Here is a 9,373-nt window from a genome sequence, read left to right as displayed (position 1 = left end):
AAAAATGGTCAAAAAATGACATAGTTTAGTAAGGGGCCAAAAATCACCAAAAAATGTCATAGTATATATGGCGTCAAAATAAAAAGACATAATATAGTAAGGCCCAAAAATCACCAAAAAATGTCATAGTATAGTATGGCGTCAAAAAATGGTCAAAAAATGACATAATATAGTAAGGGGCCAAAATCACCCAAAAATCACCAAAAATGTCATAGTATAGTATGGCGTCAAAAATGGTCAAAAAATGACATAATATAGTAAGGGCCAAAAATCACCAAAAATGTCATAGTATAGTATGGCGTCAAAAATGGTCAAAAAATGGTAAGGGCCAAAAATCACCAAAAAATGTCATAGTATATGGCGTCAAAAATCACCAAAATGTCATAGTATAGTAAAAATGGTCAAAAAATGACATATAGTAAGGGGCCAAAAATCACCAAAAAATGTCATAGTATAGTATGGCGTCAAAAATCACCAAAAAATGTCATCAAAAATCACCAAAATGTCACCAAAAATCACCAAAAAATGTCATAGTATAGTATGGCGTCAAAAATGGTCAAAAAATGACATAATATAGTAAGGGGCCAAAAATCACCAAAAATGTCATAGTATAGTATGGGCATAGGTCCCAAAAATCATGTCATAGTATCCAAAAAATGACCCAAAAATCACCAAAAATGTCATAGTATAGTATGGCGTCAAAAATGGTCAAAAAATGACATAATATAGTAAGGGGCCAAAAATCACCAAAAATGTCATAGTATAGTATGGCGTAAAAAATGTCAAAAAAATGACATAATATAGTAAGGGCCAAAAATCACCAAAAAATGTCATAGTATAGTCAAAAATCAAAAAATGCATAATATAGTAAGGGCCAAAAATCACCAAAAAATGTCATAGTATAGTATGGGTCAAAAATCACCAAAAAATGTCATAGTATAGTAGGGGTAAAAAATGGTCAAAAAATGACATAGTTTAGTAAGGGGCCAAAAATCACCAAAAAATGTCATAATATAGTATAAAAATCACCAAAAATGTCATAGTATAGTATGGCGTCAAAAATGGTCAAAAAATGACATAATATAGTAAGGGGCCAAAAATCACCAAAAATGTCATAGTATAGTATGGCGTCAAAAATGGTCAAAAACCAAAATCACCAAAAAATGTCATAGGTATGGGCAAAAATCACCAAAAAATGTCATAGTATAGTATGGCGTCAAAAATGGTCAAAAAATGACATAATATAGTAAGGGGCCAAAAATCACCAAAAAATCATAGTATAGTATGGCGTCAAAAAATGGTCAAAAATGATATAGTAAGGGGCCAAATCACCAAAAAATGTCACCAAAACCAAAAATGTCACCAAAAAATGACATAATATAGTAAGGGGCCAAAAATCACCAAAAATGTCATAGTATAGTATGGCGTCAAAAATCACCAAAAAATGTCATAGTATAGTATAAAAAATGGTCAAAAAATGACATAATATAGTAAGGGGCCAAAAATCACCAAAAAATGTCATAGTATAGTATGGCCAAAAATCACCAAAAAATGTCATAGTATAGTATGGCGTCAAAAATGGTGAAAAAATGACATAATATAGGGCCAAAAATCAAAAAAATGTCATAGTAAGTAATCACCAAAAATGTCATAGTATAGTATGGCGTCCAAAAATCACCAAAAAATGTCATAGTATAGTATGGCGTCAAAAAATGAGTCAAAAAATGACATAGATTATAGTATAGGTGGCCAAAAATCACCAAAAAGTGTCATAATATAGTATGTGGCTCAAAAATGCAGTCCAAAAAATGTCATAGTATAGTAATGGCCAAAAATCACCAAAAGAATGTCATAGTATAGTATGGTGGTAAAAAATGGTCAAAAAATGACATAGTATTAGTAAGGGGCCAAAAATCACCAAAAAATGTCATAGTATAGTATGGCGTCAAAAATGGTCAAAAAATGACATAATATAGTAAGGGGCCAAAAATCACCAAAAAATGTACATAATATAGTAAGGGGCCAAAAATCACCAAAAAATGTTACATAGATATAGTAATGTGGCTCAAAAAGTCACCAAAAAATGTCATAATATAGTAATGTGGCCAAAAATCACCAAAAAAATGTCCATAGTATAGTATGGCGTCAAAAATGGTCAAAAAATACATAATAAGTAACCAAAAATCACAAAAAAATGACATAATATAGTAAGTGGCCAAAAAATCACCAAAAAATGTCATAGTAATAGTATGGCGTCAAAAAATGGTCAAGAAAAAATGATCATAGTATAGTAAGTGGCCAAAAATCACCAAAGAAATGTCATAGTATAGTATGGGCGTCAAAAATGGTCAAAAAATGACATAGTATAGTAAGGGGCCAAAAATCACCAAAAAATGTCATAGTATAGTATGGGTAAAAATGGTCAAAAAATGACATAAATAGTAAAAAAAATCAAAAAAATGTCATAGATATAGTAAGGGGTACCAAAAAATCACCAAAAAATGTCATAGTATAGTATGGCGGTAAAAAATGGTCAAAAATGACATAATATAGTAAGGGGCCAAAAATCACCAAAAAATGTCATAGTATAGTATGGGTAAAAAATGGTCAAAAAATGACATAATATAGTAAGGGGCCAAAAATCACCAAAAAATGTCATAGTATAGTATGGGTCAAAAATGGTCAAAAAATGACATAATATAGTAAGGGGCCAAAAATCACCAAAAAATATATAAAAAAAAAAAAATGACATAGTATAGTAGGGCCAAAAATCACCAAAAAATGTCATAGTATAGTATGGCGTCAAAAAATCACCAAAAATGTCATAGTATAGTATGGGGTCCAAAAATGTCAAAAAATGACATAGATTTAGTAAGGGGCCAAAAATCACCAAAAAATGTCATAGTATAGTATGGCGTCAAAAATGTCAAATAATATTGGTCAAAAAATGACATAATATAGTAAGGGGCCAAAAATCACCAAAAAATGTCATAGTATAGTATGGCGTCAAAAATGGTCAAAAAATGACATAATATAGTAAGGGGCCAAAAATCACCAAAAAATGTCATAGATTATAGTAAGGGGCCAAAAATCACCAAAAAATGTCATAGTATAGTATGGGCGTCAAAAAATGGTCAAAAAATGACATAATATAGTAAGGGGCCAAAAATCACCAAAAAATGTCATAAGTATAGTATAGTGGCCAAAAATCACCAAAAAATGTCATAGTATAGTAGTATGTGGCGTCAAAAAATGGTCAAAAAATGACATAATATAGTAAGGGGCCAAAAATCACCAAAAAATGTCATAGTATAGTATGTGGTCAAAAATCACCAAAAATGTCATAGTATAGTATGGGTAAAAAATGGTCAAAAAATGACATAATATAGTAAGGGGCCAAAAATCACCAAAAAATGTCATAGTATAGTATGGTGGTCAAAAAATGGTCACCAAAAAATGACATAATATAGTAAGGGCAAAAATCACCAAAAATGTCATAGTATAGTATGTGGTCAAAAATCACCAAAAAGTGTCATAATATAGTATGGCAAAAATCACAAAAAATGTCATATATAGTATGGTCAAAAATCACCAAAAAATGTCATAGTATAGTATGGCGTAAAAAATGGTCAAAAAATGACATAATATAGTAAGGGGCCAAAAATCACCAAAAAGTGTCATAATATAGTATGTGGCCAAAAATCACCAAAAAATGTCATAGTATAGTATGGCGTAAAAAATGGTCAAAAAATGACATAGTTTAGTATGTGGGCCAAAAATCACCAAAAAATGTCATAGTATAGTATGGCGTCAAAAATGGTCAAAAAATGACATAGTTTAGTATGTGGCCAAAAATCACCAAAAAATGTCGTCGTGTCATAGTATAGTATGGGTAAAAATGGTCAAAAAATTACATAGTTTAGTAGGGGCCAAAAATCACCAAAAAATGTCATAGTATAGTATGGTCAAAAATCACCAAAAAGTGTCATAGTATAGTATGGGCAAAAATCACCAAAGAATGTCATAGTATAGTATGGGTAAAAAATGGTCAAAAAATGACATAATATAGTAAGGGGCCAAAAATCACCAAAAAGTGTCCTTCATCCATAGTGTGGTATCAAAAATGTCATAGTATAGCATCAAAAATGTCCAAAAAATGGCAAACTGTCTCTTAAATGTTAGACATTATTTGTGATATTACAAGTAACAAGAATAGGAAAAGTTGTGTTTAGTAACAGAGGCATTTTTCCTTAAATTGTATTTGTAACTAAGTATCAGGACTTCGACAGTTTCTGTGATTAACGTACCCTGTCTCCGCAGGAGGAGGAGGAGAGGACCGCATCACCCAAAGAGGACAACAGAATTAGTCAAATATTCTTGAAGATGTTAAGAGCTGTATAAGATTTTAATAAGCATATTTTCATGTGCTCATTACTACATTAAATGTGGGTTGAGAGAATAAAACAAAGTGTTTCCAAGTGGTCAAACATCTGTCACTATTTTCACTGTGGTTTGTTATATGTTGTCTAGAACAGAATCAATAAAGTGTTGAAGTCTAACTTTTGAGTTGAGTTTCTCTATTTTCAAGTTAATAATGTAATGCAGAAATGGCAAATGTTCTCTACCTGCAGCTTGCAATTAAACCCTAACCCTAACCTCTGGCTAAAAGCTATACCTGTAACACTTGTTTGTTTTTTTAATATTAAAAAACTAGAAAACTGTTCAGTGTTCAGAAGTATTTGAGTAAGATAATCCTTTATTAGTCCTACAGCGAGGAAATTCAGTGTTACAGCAGCAAAAATAGTAAAAGGCATGATATAATCATGACAAGATATACAACAACATAATATACAACAACATATGAACAGTATAAACAGTACAATATACACAGTAATAGATTGTATGAATACTGATATTGCACTGCTTGAAACAGCAAAACACAAAAATGAAATGACAAAACACAAAATCTAACCTAACCCGCAACCACTGTGTAGAGGTGTTAGTGTGTGAATATGTGTGTCTGTGGAAAAAAAAGAGGTAAGATGGCGGCTTTAACACGGTTCCTTTGTTCTAAACCGCATGTCACACTATATGCAAAAGCCTCAAGAAATGTCATACTATAATAAGGTGCCAAAAACGGTCAAATAAATGTCATAATATACTTAGGCTGTCAAAAAATACCAAAAAATGTAATAGTATAGTAAGCATCAAAAATGCCAAAAAATGTAATAGTATAGTAAGGCATCGCAAATCATCAAAAAACGTCATAGTATAGTAAGGCGTCAACAAATTGTCATAGTGTAGTTAGGCGTAAAAAATTGACAAAAATTGTCAGTGTATATATGGTGTCAAAAAATGTTGTGTTATAGTAAGCCATAAAAATATATCAAAACTGTCATGGTATATCAAGGCATCAAAAAACAGTTTTAAAAAAAGTCTTGTCATGTGCGTGGTCTCTCACATTTTCTAAATCGGGTAACATTTTTAAAATCCTTTTAGAGTGTGAGTTTGCTGGGCCGAGAGTGACAGAGAGACAGACCTGATGTTTAAATTCTTAATTTTCTTTCAACTGTACATTCATGAACTATGTAAATAAACTTTAATAATGAGTTAAGCTTTTTTTGTGACAAATCAAACTATTCAGACTTCAGATCAATTACTGAAGATAGATAATTTAATGTCAGTGCTCTGTTTGTATAAAGCTGTTTGTGAATTACCAGGAGGCCTCAATCCTGGTTTCAAAGAACTTCATGGTGGAAGGGCTGACACCTGCAGGAAATAAAAAGAGAAACATACAAAGGAAAACGATCAATACACTATGATCTATTCCTCATCAACCGTTTCATATTTTCATTTTTTTTCATAATGTTAGAGGAGTGTCTCAGAAAATGGGCTATTTACTGTCACATATGACACGAAAAAGCATCAAATGTTTAAGAATCAATAACAATAAATATTTGGGAGAAATTAAGTAGAATGATTATCTTAAACCTTTAATTTCTATTGTCTGTCAACTAATCACTGGAGGAATCATATATTATTGTGATCTGCACAATAAAAACTTCACTCCACTTAAGTACATTTTTGAAAGCACGGTTTTAACTTTTAACTTTAAAATTAAGTTTTTAAAAATTATTATAAGTGATACTATTTTCTGACAATGTATAGACATGATGAATCAGTTATTATATTCAATACTAAACTCGTATAAATAGGATTTAAACAATAACACTGCTACTAACATTTATAATTTAGCTCATCAACACATTTTTTCTAAAGACTGGGTAAATCTTTAGGACACATACCTGTTTGGTTTGTAAGATGAGAGCTGGCGTTTTTTGTCCAGGCTGCAGCAGCTGAATGAGTAAACCTGGAAAACACAAGTACAACACTTGAAAAACAAATAACCTAATCATAAAGAACAGTTCACCTCCAAACTTCTACCTTAACAGTGTAGAAGAATATAACACTGAAAAATTATGCTTTGACAATCACACTTTGAGTTTTGAGATGAATAAATCATGTTACTAGAATATGACTTTATTGATCTCAGAGAGAAAAGCAAGTTTAGTTAAGTAGTTCCTTTTTATAATGATTTTCATAATGATTAACAGTAATCTCGGCTCCTACATTGTGACATCTCTTGAAGCTTACTTGTGGAGGACCACAGAGTTAAAATTTAGTTTTCAAGCCTGTATTTAACTCAAAACTGAGCTCAGTAAAGTCTCAAGTCAGCACAAATTTCTAATCAATATACACAACAATGGATCAATGGATGGCTATGGACAGATTATTACCACAAAAGCTACAAAGACACTCAAACGACAAAGAGGCCAAAAACAGAGTCGCAAAACGATCACAATGAGATGCTTAATTACCACACTGAAACACAAAATGGCCAAAAAGAAACATTAAATTGCCATGGATAGACACAAAACTACAAAGACACAATATGATGCAAAACAATCCCAAAGAACCTGAACATAAGTAGATGTTTACAGCCAGCTAGAGATGCAAAATGAAGCAATACCAACACATGTAGAAGCAAATATAAAATGACCACAAATGACCAAACACTGATGACAACAACATGATAAACCACCATAAACTGAGTTAAAATGATCAGGATGGGTCACTAAAGTGAAAACAAATAAACAGAGATTTACACAGCTCACAAGAGCCCATTGTGAAAGTATGGATTATCAGAACAAATTAAGGACAACTGGACTCAACAGTGATCCATATGAGCTACCAAAAATCAACAGGTCCATGGACATTAACATGAGGCCAGGAATCAGGTATCCTGACATTTGTATGTACCTGATTTTAACGCTAGGAAAATACACAATGCAAAGCCTGAAGGCATACAAAAGCCTTGACATGCTTCAATGTGGGATTTTCTATGCACACACACATATGTATGTGTATTCAGAGCCAGGTTAGCACATTTGAAAATTTATTTATTTAATCAACCATTAGATTTTACACAAACCAAAACTAAATATCATAACAGATAAACAGCTACGTCGGTTTACAGTATAGTGTATGGACACAAGTAAATATATGTATAATTTACTTATACTTTATATTATATATAGTACAGTTAATATCAGATACATTGGGACTTTTACTCAAGCACTATTTGTGTAGGGTGATTTTCACTTTTACCAAAGTAATATTTTAACACAATATCTTTACTTTCACTAAATTACTTTTTAAAGTGACTTTTGGGTACACCAGTCACCTTAAGTTAGCTAACAAATCATGTAGAACACGAGGTTCATAATCATGGATGCTTTTTAACAAATTAAGACAAAAACGTGTCAATTATGATGAATATAGCTAAATGACAGCTGCTAATGTTAAGAGTTTTACTGATATGTAACGTCAATACAGTATGTAACTTAAGGTGTGATTTTAACCAAAAAATACAGCATAACCGCATAATGGGAACCGTAAATCCAGGTTTCGGTGTCGGTGGATTCTAGTTGTGTCTGTGAATCGCAGCGATCCATCTTCTATTTTCTGTGGCTTTCGGTATGCTGTAGAAAGATAGCTCTTTCTCCTTCGCAAATCTGTTTGTACAATCGATTGGACGGCAGCTCTTCCCCATTTTGGATATCGTTTTTAAACTTTGGCGGCTAACGCTGCCACTCGGTCTTTCTGCCTGCCGCAGTGACTTCCGTGTGCTGTGACGTCTCGTGCATGCCCTCTATAAAATTCAACGATGTCATTACAAGGTAATGCTAATGCTAACGCTCGCCGCCAATGCCAACGCTCTTCGATAACATTAATGCTAACGCTAGCCACTAACTGTTACCTTAACTAGTAACTGTTGTCTTACCTTCGCGCCGCAGATGTGTTCAGCGTCCAGGCTCACTCGTGCTCAAAAAAACAACAGCTCCAGAGTTTGTTTTAGCATCCAGACCCACCAGGGAAGATGTTTTCACAGTACTAGCAAACAGAAGCAATGGTTCACACTTGGTTTAAATCTGTTTTCCGACTCCGTTTCTCCGCCTCTCTGCGCTCCGCCCAGAAGGTCGTAGCCAATCACAAGACACGTCGTGGCTAATGACGACATACGTCAGCTAACATTGGCATATAAACGGTAATTGGCCGGCCGCAACGCTAAGCCACAAAATCTAAATATACTGTGTGTAAATAAAGGCCCAGCTTTGAGTCAGTTTTACCTTTAATTTTACACATCACAGAGCGTCCGCTATAAGCTGGCAAGGATCCTCGTTCCCGAGGCACAACGTGTAGAGTGCCAGATTTCAGTGAGCAGGGGGCAGCACAACACAGTTAAGTTTATCTGGTTCATCTGGCACATCCCTTTATACTCGGTACAGGCCTCAGTATCAAACGTCCCGTCATTCAGCGGATTCAGCTTCCTGTCCGATTTATTGACATCACAGAACCAGCATGTTGAACAGAGATTTTATAGTGACGACAAGATAGTTCACTCCACCCACCGACACAAAAGCAATGACGCCGGTGACCAGACGAGAAAGTCTTGGCGTTTACAATATCTTTACAGCACTAAAGTAGTTATTTTAGGTTGTTACCTCACAAACCTGTAACATGTTTACAGTATTTAAAGGAAAAATCCACAAATGCCCAAGCCCCAAATTGGACAACTGGTTTTATGCTTGTAACCTTCTCTGCCTCTTTTAATGCGCTGTAATCAACACATATTTGTTGTATTGTTAAAATTTAAAAATGTTTTATTTGAGAAACTTGGCCGCTAGAGCTCCAAAACTCAAGGTTCAAAGTTTCAGTTGTTCAGCAGTGGGTGATGATATCATGCCTCATTTCATTTTTTTAAAACATAAACACAACAAAAAAGGAAAAAAATTTGTGCTAGTTTATGATA

Source organism: Lates calcarifer, linkage group LG1, assembly GCF_001640805.2.
Source record: "Lates calcarifer isolate ASB-BC8 linkage group LG1, TLL_Latcal_v3, whole genome shotgun sequence".
NCBI lineage: Eukaryota > Metazoa > Chordata > Actinopteri > Centropomidae > Lates > Lates calcarifer.
Note: the sequence above shows the minus strand (reverse complement) of the source record.